At 48.1% G+C, this 14,211-nt stretch overlaps 1 protein-coding gene and 1 pseudogene across 2 annotated transcripts in view; one reads left to right on the forward strand and one right to left on the reverse strand.

The window, feature by feature from the left end:
- LOC310681331 (CTTNBP2 N-terminal-like protein) overlaps positions 1-14,211 on the reverse strand; it is a 463,736-nt gene that overhangs the window by 335,800 nt on the left and 113,725 nt on the right. The window lies entirely within an intron of this gene.
- On the forward strand, positions 1,442-1,865 carry LOC310681082 (protein transport protein Sec61 subunit beta-like; annotated as a pseudogene). Its single transcript has one exon. The product of its transcript is annotated as a protein transport protein Sec61 subunit beta-like (transcript).

Here is a 14,211-nt window from a genome sequence, read left to right on the forward strand (position 1 = left end):
GTCTCGGTGGCTGGGTGGCCCCACTGGGGCCAGAAGGGGTTTTTTTTCGTGAGGGTCTGGGCGCTGTCTCTGTCCCACCCCACTTTCCCCACCAGCGAGCTCTCAAATGGCTGCCTTGAAATACGGCCGGCCTGGGCAGCCACTGCACGAATTCCCCTGTCTCTCTTTAATTGGAGCCTTAATCTCCCTCCTGATATAATAATAATGCAATTGGTACCACCAGGCAGTTTTCGAACAGTTAACTACCCATGCCGTCCACAGCCCATTAGCCACACAGATTCTGCCAAGTGCTCACATTAGTTCCATCCAGAGGAGTTTTCAGAGCTGTTGGGGAGTGAGAAGACTGCGCAGGGATTTTCTGTGTTGGTTAAGCAAGATTCTAGAGCGGGCTATATCTGGACCCGTCATAAAGTTGTCGTCAGGAGGGCGGCCTCTTCTCGCTCTCCCTGTTTGATCCTCCATCGTGGCTTTTTCACGGCCCGGGACTGTGTTGCAACTGCAAAAGGCACTCCAGCCATGCATGTTTCTCATATTGCAAAATCTGCCCTTTTCCCCTTATGGGGTACCCAAGAGCCCATATAGAGTCCTTACGTGGGTTCTCTACTGATAGGAGAAAATAACAGAGGCCAACCAGAGACTATTGAGAAGCAAAGCAGCTAGTAAGCTTGATCTTTATTGATCTGTTGCAACAGGGTGCTCTCCTCACACGCAGGAAAGGAGGAGGACCCAGAACAAAGGTGTGCCTGCCCTTATATAGACATTTTAAATTCCCTGCCCTGGAGCTCCAGACCACCCCTCCATACATCATACATACATCACAGAAGGGGTGTAACCCAAGACTACCCCCCACAAACATCATACCTATATCACAGAAAAGGTGGTCTACAACAGAAATCTGAGTGCGTTGTTTATCTCCTGTCTGCCAGGTTATCTGATAATGCCTTTTCTGGTAGTCTGGCCATTCCTTTGAAATGGTGATTTCCCAATTCCTGAGACAATGGGAAGGCTCCCTGACCCACTCCCTCCTTGCAGAGAAAACATTTGGTCAGTTTGGGAGTCAAAATGGTTTCAGGTCGGTCTTCCTGTGCTGATCTATGTATGTGCTTGGTTGGAACATTTATGAACATTTATTATATATATAAGACCTTAAATTTTATTATTACATAGTCATGGAGGAGAAAGGTTTATCGTTAGCTACTAGCCATAATAGTAGTAGTAGTAGTAGTAGTAGTAGTAGTAGTAATAATAATAATAATAATAATAATAATAATAATAATAATATACTTATACCCCACCCATCTGGCCGGGCCTCCCTAGCCACTTTGGGCAGCTTACAACAGAATAGTAAAAACACAATAAAACCTCAAACATTAAAAGCTTCCCTAAACAGGGCTGCCTTCAGATGTCTTCTAAAAGTGGTCGCCTGCGGAGGATCGGGGGAAGCCACCACGACAACGGAGGCGACACTTGCCACCTGAGGGAGTTTGTGAGAAGCCGACGGAGTTGATCTTTGCCATGCCTGGCCCCAATCCCAGCACGACCAACGTGGGCGCTTCCGGCCACTCACCCAGCAAAGCCGTCGCCTCGTGGGCCCCAGGACCCACCGTCAGGCAGAGGGAAAGTGCTAGCTGTGGAACAAGGAGTGCAGACCATCCAAGTTCTGCAGGCACTGGAGGGATGTGGAGATTTTATACAGAGGATTCCCCTGGCCTCAAAGCTGTCCTGTTCCAGTTCTCGTTATAAGTCTCCTCTTTATTGCATCTGTATTCATCTTGCACATCTGGGGCAAATACACCCAGTCATAGACTTCACTATATCCCACCTGCCGACTCGAAAACTACGATTTGGACCAAAAGTATGGTAGCTTTCAGGGACGCAGGTGGCGCTGTGGGTAAAACCTCAGTGCCTAGGACTTGCCAATCGTCAGGTCGGCGGTTCAAATCCCCGCGGCGGGGTGCGCTCCCATTGCTCGGTCCCAGCGCCTGCCAACCTAGCAGTTCGAAAGCACCCCCGGGTGCAAGTAGATAAATAGGGACCGCTTACCAGCGGGAAGGTAAACGGCGTTTCCGTGTGCTGCGCTGGCTCGCCAGATGCGGCTTTGTCATGCTGGCCACGTGACCCGGAAGTGTCTTCGGACAGCGCTGGCCCCCGGCCTCTTAAGCAAGATGGGCGCGCAACCCCAGAGTCGGACACGACTGGCCGGTACGGGGGTACCTTTACCTTTATGGTAGCTTTCAGAGTTTACTCGGAGTAAAGTCATTTGAGCTGTTTCTCTACATAAAACTCTTGATTTTTTCCTTAACTGGTTTTTCTGTTGTAAGGTAAAGGGAGCCCTGACCATTAGGTCCAGTCGTGACCGACTCTGGGGTTGTGGCGCTCATCTCGCTTTATTGGCCGCGGGAGCTGGCCTATAGCTTCCAGGTCATGTGGCCAGCATGACTAAGCCGCTTCTGGTGAACTAGAGCAGCGCATGGAAACGCCGTTTACCTTCCCGCCGGAGCGGTACCTATTTATCTACTTGCACTTTGACGTGCTTTCGAACTGCTAGGTGGGCAGGAGCAGGGACCGAGCAATGGGAGCTCACCCCGTCGTGGGGATTCGAACCGTCGACCTTCTTATCGGCAAGTCCTAGGCTCTGTGGTTTAACCCACAGCATCACCCTCGTCCCATTTGCTGTTGAATGGACTCTTAAACTTTCTCTAAGAAGGGTTTTTGATTCTTTTTTGTCAAAGTTTATTGCTATTTCCTATGTATACTTTAAAGTGGAAATTATTTCATTAAAATTTGTCTACATAAAAACAAAGCCTTCTAAATGTCAGATAGTTGTTTATTTCCTTGGCATCTGGTGGGAGGGCATTCCATGGGGTGGGTGCCACCACCGAGAAGGCCCTCTGCTATGCTCTGCTTCCACAGAGGCAGCAATATTTCTGAATAGGAGTTTTTGGAAACCGAAGGAGGGGAGAGGTCTCTTTATTGGGGTTATTAATACTGTGCATTTTGGAGCAATGCGGATGAACAAGAAATTGACTCTTCTTGACATAAAAATTGCCCCCCAATCAAAAATATGGTTCAGAAGCTTTACTTAACAGAACTTGCTTCAAAACAAACATAAAACAAATAGAGTTACATCCAGATAGTTGCATAATATCATGTCCTTGATCCCAGCGCAGATAGAACATCTTAGAAATAGGAAATCCAGAGCTGAAACCAAGGCTCTGCTTCTCCAAATAGCCTACATTCCAGCCTGAGGCTGTTTTCCTGGAGAGAGAATCATTTTCACATCCTCACTCCTTGGAACAAAGAACTAACCAACACACCTGAAATATATTCAGAGTCGCAAAGTGATTTCATGCTCTTTATTCAGCTCATAGTGGTGAGGAAGAATGAATGAAAGTCCCCTCAAAGTATCTGCTTTATATACATTATTTACACAATGGGCTGCACATGATTGGCTAATTCTGGAATTCTACTGTAAGCCAATCAGGTTGTGGATTCACTTATATCTGGAGCATGATTGGGTGGCTCCTGCCAACCAATCATACTGCTGCATTGTTCTAGGACCAATCAGACTGCTGCATTCTGAATCCTATTGTTCTAGGACCAATCAGACTGCTGCAATTTGGATCCTATTGTTCTAGGACCAATCAGACTGCTGCAGTTTGGATCCTATTCAACTCAGTACATAACAACACCCAAAAGGGAAACCTGTAATTGAATACGTCAGGTGATCTAAGTTAAACGCCTTGTGAGATCTACAGTAGCAGAGATACATTCTCACTTAATCATTAACTGTTAGGCTCTCTGAGAGCTTTTGTTTAGCTCATGCCATGCTTTTCGCCATACATATACAGAGTTATTTTCCACTTCCATGTACAATTAAACAATTACAGTCATACCTCGGGTTAAAGACACTTCGGGTTAAATCTTTTCAGGTTGCGTCCTGCGGCGACCTGGAAGTATCGGAAAGGGTTACTTACGGGTTTCGCCACTTGCGCATGCACTCAAAATGACATCACGTGCATGCGCAGAAGCAGTGAATCACGACCCGCGCACGCGCAGACGCACAGACACGGGTTGCATTCTGCTCAGGTTACAAACAGGGCTCCAGAACGGATCCTGTTTGCAACCAGAGGTAGGTACCACTGTATACTTAACACTCCTGTACTCAAATCCTGCTTCCGGGTTCTCATTGGGAATATCTGGTTGGCCCCAGGCCTGATCCATCACGCTTTCCTTACGTTCGTATGTTCTTATGGTGACGTTAATGATAAGAATATTCCATCAATCCAAACTTAAAAGTACAAATTAATTTAAGCAGATCATATGTCCAAATAGGTGGCTGATTGAGATGGATGATTATAAGCCACGCATTCAAGTGCAGAAAGGGCAGTGACCTCTGGGAGGTGGGTGCTTATTCTTCCAGCCTTGCAACCAGAAAGTTTTGCAGGACCCACTGCTTTTGTTGTTGTTGTTACAAGTCCCCTTACAGCCTTGCACCCACCTTTCTTTCCTTGGTTGTTTGGGGGAAATGAACAACTGCGTGCTGGGCCTGGGGGTAACCTGAGAACCACGCTCCAGAACTGGTCCAGAATCTGAAGGTTCTGCAGGGAGTCAGTTCCGACAGGGACAAGGCAGGAAACCAGGCAAGGACAGGTACAGGATCTCAGGCAGGATCTAGCATACAGCAATGTTGCTCCTGCAACCTGGGGCAGGGTCCGACAGCCTTTTATCTCTGTCGGGGTAACAGCCGGTCCTGATCCCCCGGATGACTCACCTCCCTGTTTCGCCCAAAGGTGAGCACTCCTCCTGCGAGTACTCGGGTCTCTCCTTCTCTCAGACCTCAGTCTCTGCAGCTCGGGAGATGTCGGTGGGCCTCAGCCTCCCCTGACCCAACCAGTAATGGAGCAGCTGTAAGTGATGGCCCAGCTGGAGGCGACGAGGGAATCCCCGCATCTCTGACTCGGCCCAGCTGGTGTTTGTTGCAGGGGAACCTGTGCAGACTGGGGCTCTTCAGAATCAGGCCCCAGACTTGGTTCAGATGATGCCTGAGGCAAAGGATCTGGTGCGGACTGAGTCTCCTCTGGTTCTGAGTCTGAGCCCGAGTCCCAGGCCATCACAAACTGTTCCTCATACCGCTTGGTTTCCAGACCTTTGGTCAACTTGGTCACCCTCCTCTGATCTTGGTCACCCTCATCAACAGCTGGAGGGCCAAAGGTTTCACAACCTGCCTTAGATCATCCGGTGAAATTCTACCCAAAGCACTACACCCTCCAGAAAACCATAGGCTGGTGACCCCCAAATGGGCATTTTCTGCTGTTGCCCCTGTTCCCCTTCTTTCCGGCGGTTTAGGGGAGGCTTGGGGGCCGCAGTCAGGATGGGGGGCGTTCATAGTGGCATCCTGGGTGGGGTGGGTGCTCTCCATTCTGGCCTTGGAAGGCAAGGCTGGGCCGCCAGGGCAGCACTTTCAGCAGCAATATCGTAAGGTAGCGAATGCAAGCCGCACTTTAACTTTTCATGGTCATAATTTTTTTTTGGGGGGGGGAGTGCGGCTTATATTCAGGCCAATACGGTTTATTCTTCACAGCCTGTTCTGACAATGGCCAACCAGATGCCTCTATTGGGAAACCAGCAAGCAAGACCAGATCACAAGATCAGATAGATAGATAATTTATTACGGTCAAAGACCAGCTCACATAACACAATAAAAACAGCGTTCATAAAGATAAAATATTCAATCAGAGCAGATTGCAGCAGTAGCTCGTGAGTTAAAATTCAGATATATACATACACCCGTACAACTGAGATTTGGGCTACCATAAAAATTGACCCTGAGGCACCCCAAAGGGCGACTTCATCATTTCCCTAGTAAGCTATTTTATTCTAGAGGATGATCTGTGCCCACAAATCTGGGCGCAGAATCTGGCTACCAGCCAGGTTGTCTTGTGATTTTGCCTAAGAGGAGAGAATGAAGTTTAGACTTGTCTGAAAGATCGGCGAGCGTCTTCAGCAAACGATCAATGGTGTCTCTACGAATCTCAACATAAAAAGGACATCTAAAAAATATATGTTTGGAGCCCCTAATGGGCAGGTGCAAAGGTCTGTGCGTACGGGACGCTTCTACAAGAGCCTTCCAGAACTGGTGAGGGCAAGGCTGAGCTTCTAGCAAGAGTAAAAGCCTTTCTTGTGTTTCTGGATGTGAGGAAATAGAGATAGGTTGCTGGAGTGGCTACGTATCTCCCGTAATCGGGGATTCTTGTACAGTCCTGTTGTCTCTCTATGTCCATGATTCTTTGCCTAACCACAGATCTAGCTTGGTCCAGGCCCATAGTTATGAGGGTTTGGGGAGCAAGGCCCAGTTTCTGAAGAGTGTTTAAGACTGCTGTCTGCCAGCCAGACTGAAACTGGTCACTCAGAATCAATGGGGCTATTCCTCAGGGGAGCAGTTTCAGAGTTAAAAGGTAAAGGTAAAGAAACCCCTGACCATTAGGTCCAGTCGTGACCGACTCTGGGCTTGCGGCACTCATCTTGCTTTATTGGCTGAGGGAGCCGGCGTACAGCTTCCGGGACATGTGGCCAGCATGACTAAGCTGCCTCTGGCAAACCAGAGCAGCGCACGGAAACGCCGTTTACCTTCCCGCCGGAGCGTTACCTATTTATCTACTTGCACGTTGACGTGCTTTTGAACTGCTAGGTTGGCAGGAGCAGGGACCGAGCAACGGGAGCTCACCATGTCGCGAGGATTCGAACCACCAACCTTCTGATCGGCAAGCCCTAGGCTCTGTGGTTTAACCCACAGCTGCACCCGCGTCCCCAGTTCCAGAGTTAGCCACTTATAGATTGGATCACAAGATCACTTTCCCTTCCTCCTATGCTTTCCAGCACCTGGTGTGCAGGATCGCTGCTGCTTCCAATTGCGGTATTCCTTGCTAGCCCCATCCTCCCTCCCTCCCTGTCCCTGGGTTGGGTGTCTTGAGTTTCTCCTGCACAGTTGCAAGCTCAGCCGCGCTACTTGTGCCATCATCGCCGCTGCTTCCCGTTTCCCTGCAGGTAGCTCCAACCCGCAGGTGAAGGAGGTCAGAGGTCAGAGAGACCGGGTGGTGTGCCAACTTGCCCTGCTGCTCTCCGGCTCCCTATCTGCCTCGGCCACTCCAGATCTGCCGGCTCCCTTTAAATGACCATAAGGCTTCTTGTCACTCGAGCTGCCAAAACCAGCCCCCTTCCCTCATCAAATCCCTAATCAGCTGGAACAGCACTTCAAGCCATGTGAAATTGACTCCTCTCGTCCGCCTCCTCTCTCCTGGCCCCTCTCTGGCTTGGAGGGCAACATCCTGCCTGATTATATAGGTTGGGAGTTCGGTGTTTGTTGTTGCTGGGTTTTTCTCTCTCTCTTTCCCCCCTTGCCTGCCTCTCAAATCTTCTCGGATGCCTGGACAGGACTCAGGCACTGGGCAGGGAGAATTAGAGCAAGGCATGGCTGAGTTGAGATGCAGCCCAAGGAAGGGAAGGGAGCAAAATGAGAAAGTCGCTTTTGTGGCTTCCTACCCACAGACGTAGGGACTCGGGTGGCGCTGTGGGTAAAAGCCTCAGCGCCTAGGGCTTGCCGATCGAAAGGTCGGCGGTTTGAATCCCTGCAGCGGCGTGCGCTCCCGTTGCTCGGTCCCAGCGCCTGCCAACCTAGCAGTTCGAAAGCACCCCCGGGGTCAAGTAAATAGGGACCGCTTACTAGCGGGAAGGTAAACGGCGTTTCCGTGTGCGGCTCTGGCTCGCCAGAGCAGTGATGTCACGCTGGCCACGTGACCCGGAAGTGTCTTCGGACAGCGCTGGCCCCCGGCCTCTTGAGTGAGATGGGCGCACAACCCTAGAGTCTGTCAAGACTGGCCCGTACGGGCAGGGGTACCTTTACCTTTACCTTTTACCCACAGAAGTAGGGACGCGGGTGGCGCTGTGGGTTAAAACACAGAGCCTAGGACTTGCCGATCAGAAGGTCGGCGGTTCGAATCCCTGTGATGGGGTGAGCTCCCGTTGCTCGGTCCCTGCTCCTGCCAACCTAGCAGTTCAAAAGCACGTCAAAGTGCAAGTTGATCAATAGGTACTGCTCCAGTGGGATGGTAAACGGCATTTCCGTGCGCTGCTCTGGTTCGACAGAGGCAGCTTAGTCATGCTGGCCACATGATCCGGAAGCTGTACGCTGGCTCCCTCAGCCCATAAAGTGAGATGAGCGCTGCAACTCCAGAGTCGGCCACAACTGGACCTAACAGTCAGGGCTCCCTTTACCCTTTACCTTTACCCACAGAAGTGGGTCCTTGGGAGCAGCAAGATTTGTGTAGATTTTGGTACCCAGTGCCTGATCTGATTTGGCCAGCCTTTGGGATAGCACTGACATCTCTCTTGAACCGGAAATGGGCCAGCATAAACTAAGATGAAACAGTTTGTGCTGGTTTCATGATGGCACTTCAGCTATCGGGGGGGGGGGGTGGACCTTGATTGTTGTTCAAAGCGTAGCCAGCCGGCCCGTGTCATGTGGCCATGAGTAGGAACTGCTCCAACGTGGGAGCTCTCTGAGCCCGCAAAGGAAATTGCTTGGCTGGCACCAGGCCCCACGGAGACGCGCTTCCCTGCCAAACTCTGAGAAGCTTTGTCCGGTCGTGACAAATTGCCACGGAGAAAATCCTGCTGGGTTGTAATGCAGCGATTTGGAGGAAGATGGATTTGAGAAAGATGGCAGGTCCCCCACAGCTATTTAATACACTTAAATAGGCTTGGAAGAGAGAGGTGGCTAAGGAGGAAAACGCTTAGCAGTTGCAGGGAGGGAGGGAGGCAGGAAGGGAGGGAGGGAAGGAAGGAGCCACTCTGTGATTCCTTTCAATGCAGGGGGTTGGTCTAGATGACCCATTGGAACCCCTTACAACTGTATAGTTCCAGTGTGGTGTAGTGGTTATCACCTGTAGACTCGTAATCTGGGGAACCGGGTTCGCTTCCCCGCTCCTCCACATGCAGCTGCTGGGTGACCTTGGGCTAGTCACATTTCTCTGAAGTCTCTCAGCCCCACTCACCTCACAGAGTGTTTGTTGTGGGGGAGGAAGGGAAAGGAGATTGTTAGCCGCTTTGAGACTCCTCTAGGTAGTGATAAAGCGGGATATCAAATCCAAACTCTTCTATAATAATATTTTTAAATTATTTATACCCCGCCCATCCGGCTGGGTTTCCCCAGCCACTCTGGGCGGCTTCCAACAAAATATTAAAATACAGTAATGCATCAAACATTAAAAGCTTCCCTAAACAGGGCTGCCTTCAGATGTCTTCTAAAAGTCTGGTAGTTGTTTTTCTCTTTGACATCTGGTGGGAGGGCGTTCCACAGGGCGGAACCTCATGAGAAGAGAAGCCTCCCTGGAAAAGACCCTGATGTTGGGAAAGATGGAGGGCACAAGGAGAAGGGGATGGCAGAGGACGAGATGGTGGGACAGTGTTCTCGAAGCTACCAGCATGAGTTTGACCAAACCGTGGGTAGCAGTGGAAGACAGGAGTGCCTCGCGTGCTCTGGTCCAGGGGGTCACAAAGAGTCACACACAACTAAACAACAAATATATATATAATTGCCATATATATAATTGTAATTGCCGGTTTTTATAGTGATATTATATACCTTTATCTCCCTCCCCCCCCTTTTCACAATTTCACTATGTTGCTTATTTTAAGCGTTAATGATGGTGATGATAATGGCAGGCCTTTTCCTGGGTAATTTGACACCCGCCCCATCCTTTGACTTCCCTCCTCCTCGGATGCAAGAAATTTGAACCTGGCTCGGAATGAAACCAACCCGGATCAGGTTACATTCAGAAAGGAGCCACAATATGGCCACCCTTTCCCAAGGAAGGGGAAATTTATTTATTTATTTGCAGTATTGATAGTCCCCTGTCCACTGAAGGTCTTCAGTGAACAAGGATTCATTTTAGTTTACTTAGTTATTTACGGTATATATCACTTGATTATAACCAAGCCGCTAAGCATTAACATTAAAATTATCATTTAAGAACAGTTAACGAATTCGAAATGTTTAAAGAGATTAAGACGCACCAACGTACCGTATCTGTTTTGGGGTAGGTTTGCCTAACCAAAAATGTTTTAGGAGCAGCCACACTGAAAGAACAATTCTCTATGATTACGGAGCAAGTTTTACATATCACCTGTCACAGTGGTGAGTTCCGCAGAGTGGGATAAGGTGATCCCACAGATAAACAGATTCTGAGCCGTTAAGGGCTTTATATAAAGGGGGGAAGCTATTGGGTTGTTCTTGTTTCTATTTTGATTAGGTCTTTTGTGTTTTTATATTGTGATTTTATCCTGTGAACCGATCTGAGACCTGCGGGTATAGGGTGGTATACAAAATATACCGTAATAATAATAATAATAATAATATACCAATGGTAACATCTTGACCTTGGCCCAGTAACAAATTGTCTGTTAGTTCTCTGGACAGAGGGGTTATCTGCTAGCAGGGTCTCAGTTCTGTCAGCAACTGTGCTGCAGCATTCTGCAGACCTTCTAAATGTCCCTATTTTCCAGGAACAGTCGCAGATTAACAGAAGCCGTCCCGGTATCTAATTTGATCCTGGAATGTGCTGCTTTCCCTTAGGACATCCCTGTTTTCATCAGAGCAATGTTGGAGGGTATGGAATTAAGCGACCCCTGAACCAAGGAGGTAATTATATAATCTTTAGAAGACATCTGAAGGCAGTCCGTATAGGGAAGTTTTTTAATGTTTAATTATGTTTTTATCTATGTTGGAAGCTGCACAGAGTGCTGGGGCAATTCAGTCAGATGGCCACAGTATTATTATTATTATAGGACAATAATTATCCTATAATTATCCTATTATAGGATTATTATAGGACATTCCTATTTTCATCAGAAAAATATTAGAGGGCAGGCATTCTGCACCGACTGCAGTTTCCAGGTCAAATCCCACATAGCGTGCATCGCAATGATCCAAACTTTCAGGTGATCTTTTAGGTTTTTGTAGGTATGTCAGTCCAAAGCTGCACAGTTATAGCTGAATCATTGACAAGTTAAATAAAGACTTTGCAGAACTTGATAGATTGACAGGAATAATCCGAAATCGACGAGATCAGAGATTTACTGAAGAATGGGAAAAGTTTTCAGAATATATGCATAAGTTAAGTGAAAAACAAATAATGTTTGTAACTTTTAATGAAGCTTTGTAAAAAAGAAAGATTAGAATTGGAGTGAAACAAGATTTAATTTATAAATTAGATGAGATTTCAGAAATGTGTAGGAAAGTAAGAAGGGAAGGAGTACCAGCCAAGTTGAGGGAAGTCAAAAAAAAGAGAATGGATTTAAAAAACTGTATGAATTGTATTATGTTATTTGTAAACTGAATAAAAATTATATGGGAAAAAAAGACAAGTTAAATAAAGAAATGGGTGCCAGCCACCGTCTCCTCACACGGCTGCCTAAATCGCTTGCTACCTTGGTGCTTTGTCAGTGGGGCTGATATTTGTCATCCACCAAGCAAGGAGATAAATAGGTACTGCTGTGGTGGGAAGGTAAACGGCGTTTCCGTGCGCTCTGGCACTCGTCACAGTATCCCGTTGTACCAGAAGCGGTTTGGTCCTGCTGGCCACATGACCCAGAAAGCTGCGGACGAACACCGGCTCCCTCGACCTGAAAGCGAGATGAGCACCACAACCCCATAGTCGCCTTTGACTGGACTGAACTGTCCAGGGGTCCTTTACCTCTACCCTTACCCTTACCCTCTCGCTCATTGATGCTCAGGGAAAGATGGTGAAATATACTTGGGAGTCGAGAGTGGATTTCATGCTCTTCATTCAGCTCATAGTGGTGAGGAGGAATGGAAGTTCCCCCAGAATGTCTGCTTTATATACATTATTTACACAATGGGCCCCACGTGATTGGCTAATTCCCGGATTCTCCTGTAGGCCAATCAGGTTGCGGATTCACTTCCACCTGGAGCTGGATTGGGTGGCTCCTGTGGACCAATCAGACTGCTGCATTCTGGATCCTATTGTTCTAGGACCAATCAGACTGCTGCATTCTGGATCCTATTGTTCTAGGGCCAATCAGACTGCTGCATTCTGAATCCTATTGTTCTAGCCCTTCACGGCCTAGGACCCTTGTACCTACGGGACCGCCTCTCCTGGTCTGCCCCACGGAGAGCCTCAAGGTCCATAAATAGCAACACCCTAGTGGTCCCGGGCCCTAAGGAAGTTATGTTGGCTTCAACCAGAGCCAGGGCCTTTTCAACACTGGCTCCGGTCTGGTGGAACGCTCTGCCTCATGAGACCAGGGCCCTGCAGGATCTGATTTCTTTCTGCAGGGCCTGTAAGACAGAGTTGTTCCGCCTGGCCTTTGGCTTGGAGCCAATTTGATTCCCTCCCCCTCTTTCTTTTTTCTTTTCCCTTTCTCCTCCTGCGATGAGGCTGCATTTTAATATTTTAATGTTTCAGTATTTCAATGGTGTATTTTAATCTTGTTTTTAAGTTGTATTCATTCAGCTTGTTTTTATTATTGCTTGTTAGCCGCCCTGAGCCTGGCCTTGGCTCGGGAGGGTGGGGTATAAAGAAGAAGAAGAAGAAGAAGAAGAAGAAGAAGAAGAAGAAGAAGAAGAAGAAGAGGAGGAGGAAGAAGGACCAATCAGACTGCTGCATTCTGAATCCTATTGTTCTAGGACCAATCAGACTGCTGCCTTTTGGATCCTATTCAACTCAGTACATAACAGATGGGTTTGGTCAGCCCAGCCGCTGTGTTGGTACCTTCCCTCAGCTATTAGTTTGTGGTCAACTCAAATGCTATTATGTAACCAGCAGAGTCAAGGCTCATCCATTAGCTCTCCAAAGGGATGGGGAAATCAAAGATGCCTGGCCACAAAACCACAGTCGCCTCACCCTGGCAGTGGGGTCTACCCACCAACGACCTCACCTTGTGAACGAGGCACTTAGCAACCACATCATGCGCAGAAGCCAAAACCCTCAACAAATAGCTCAGGGTATCACTTAGCTTGTAAACTCCCAGGCAGTGGTGTGCGGTCAGTGGACCAAGGGGACTAGGTTAGCCTCCTAAATGTTCCCCTGGAGCCTCCTTCGCAAAGCCCGGGAAACTTCTGGCCGGCTTAGGGAGGGAGGCACAATGTTCACACTTCAAAACGACCTTGACAGATTAGAGAACTGGGCCAAAACAAACAAGATGAACTTTAACAGGGAGAAATGTAAAGTATGGCACTTGGGGGGAAAAAATGAGAGGCACAAATACAAGATGGGTGACACCTGGCTTGAGAGCAGTACATGTGAAAAGGATCTAGGAGTCTTGGTTGACCACAAACTTGACATGAGCCAACAGTGTGACGCGGCAGCTAAAAAAGCCAATGCAATTCTGGGCTGCATCAATAGGAGTATAGCATCTAGATCAAGGGAAGTAATAGTGCCACTGTATTCTGCTCTGGTCAGACCTCACCTGGAGTACTGTGTCCAGTTCTGGGCACCACAGTTCAAGAAGGACACTGACAAACTGGAACGTGTCCAGAGGAGGGCAACCAAAATGGTCAAAGGCCTGGAAACGATGCCTTATGAGGAACGGCTAAGGGAGCTGGGCATGTTTAGCCTGAAGAAGAGGAGGTTAAGGGGTGATATGATAGCCATGTTCAAATATATAAAAGGATGTCACATAGAGGAGGGAGAAAGGTTGTTTTCTGCTGCTCCAGAGAAGCGGACACGGAGCAATGGATCCAAACTACAAGAAAGAAGATTCCACCTAAACATTAGGAAGAACTTCCTGACAGTAAGAGCTGTTCGACAGTGGAATTTGCTGCCAAGGAGTGTGGTGGAGTCTCCTTCTTTGGAGGTCTTTAAGCAGAGGCTTGACAACCATATGTCAGGAGTGCTCTGATGGTTGTTCCTGCTTGGCAGGGGCTTGGACTCGATGGCCCTTGTGGTCTCTTCCAACTCTACGATTCTATGATTCTAATTTCACTGTACATCACTGACCCAGGCTTTAATAATAATAATATAATAATTTATTATTTGCACCCCGCCCATCTGGCTGGGTTTCCCCAGCCACTCCCCAACAAAGATTAAAAATACATTTAAATGTCATACATTAAAAACGTCCCTGAACAGGGCTGCCTTCAGATGTCTTCTAAATGTCAGGTAGTTATTTATCTCTTTGACATCTGGTGGG

Source organism: Podarcis tiliguerta (genome assembly GCF_965153285.1).
Source record: "Podarcis tiliguerta genome assembly, chromosome: 7".
Classification (NCBI taxonomy): domain Eukaryota; kingdom Metazoa; phylum Chordata; class Lepidosauria; order Squamata; family Lacertidae; genus Podarcis; species Podarcis tiliguerta.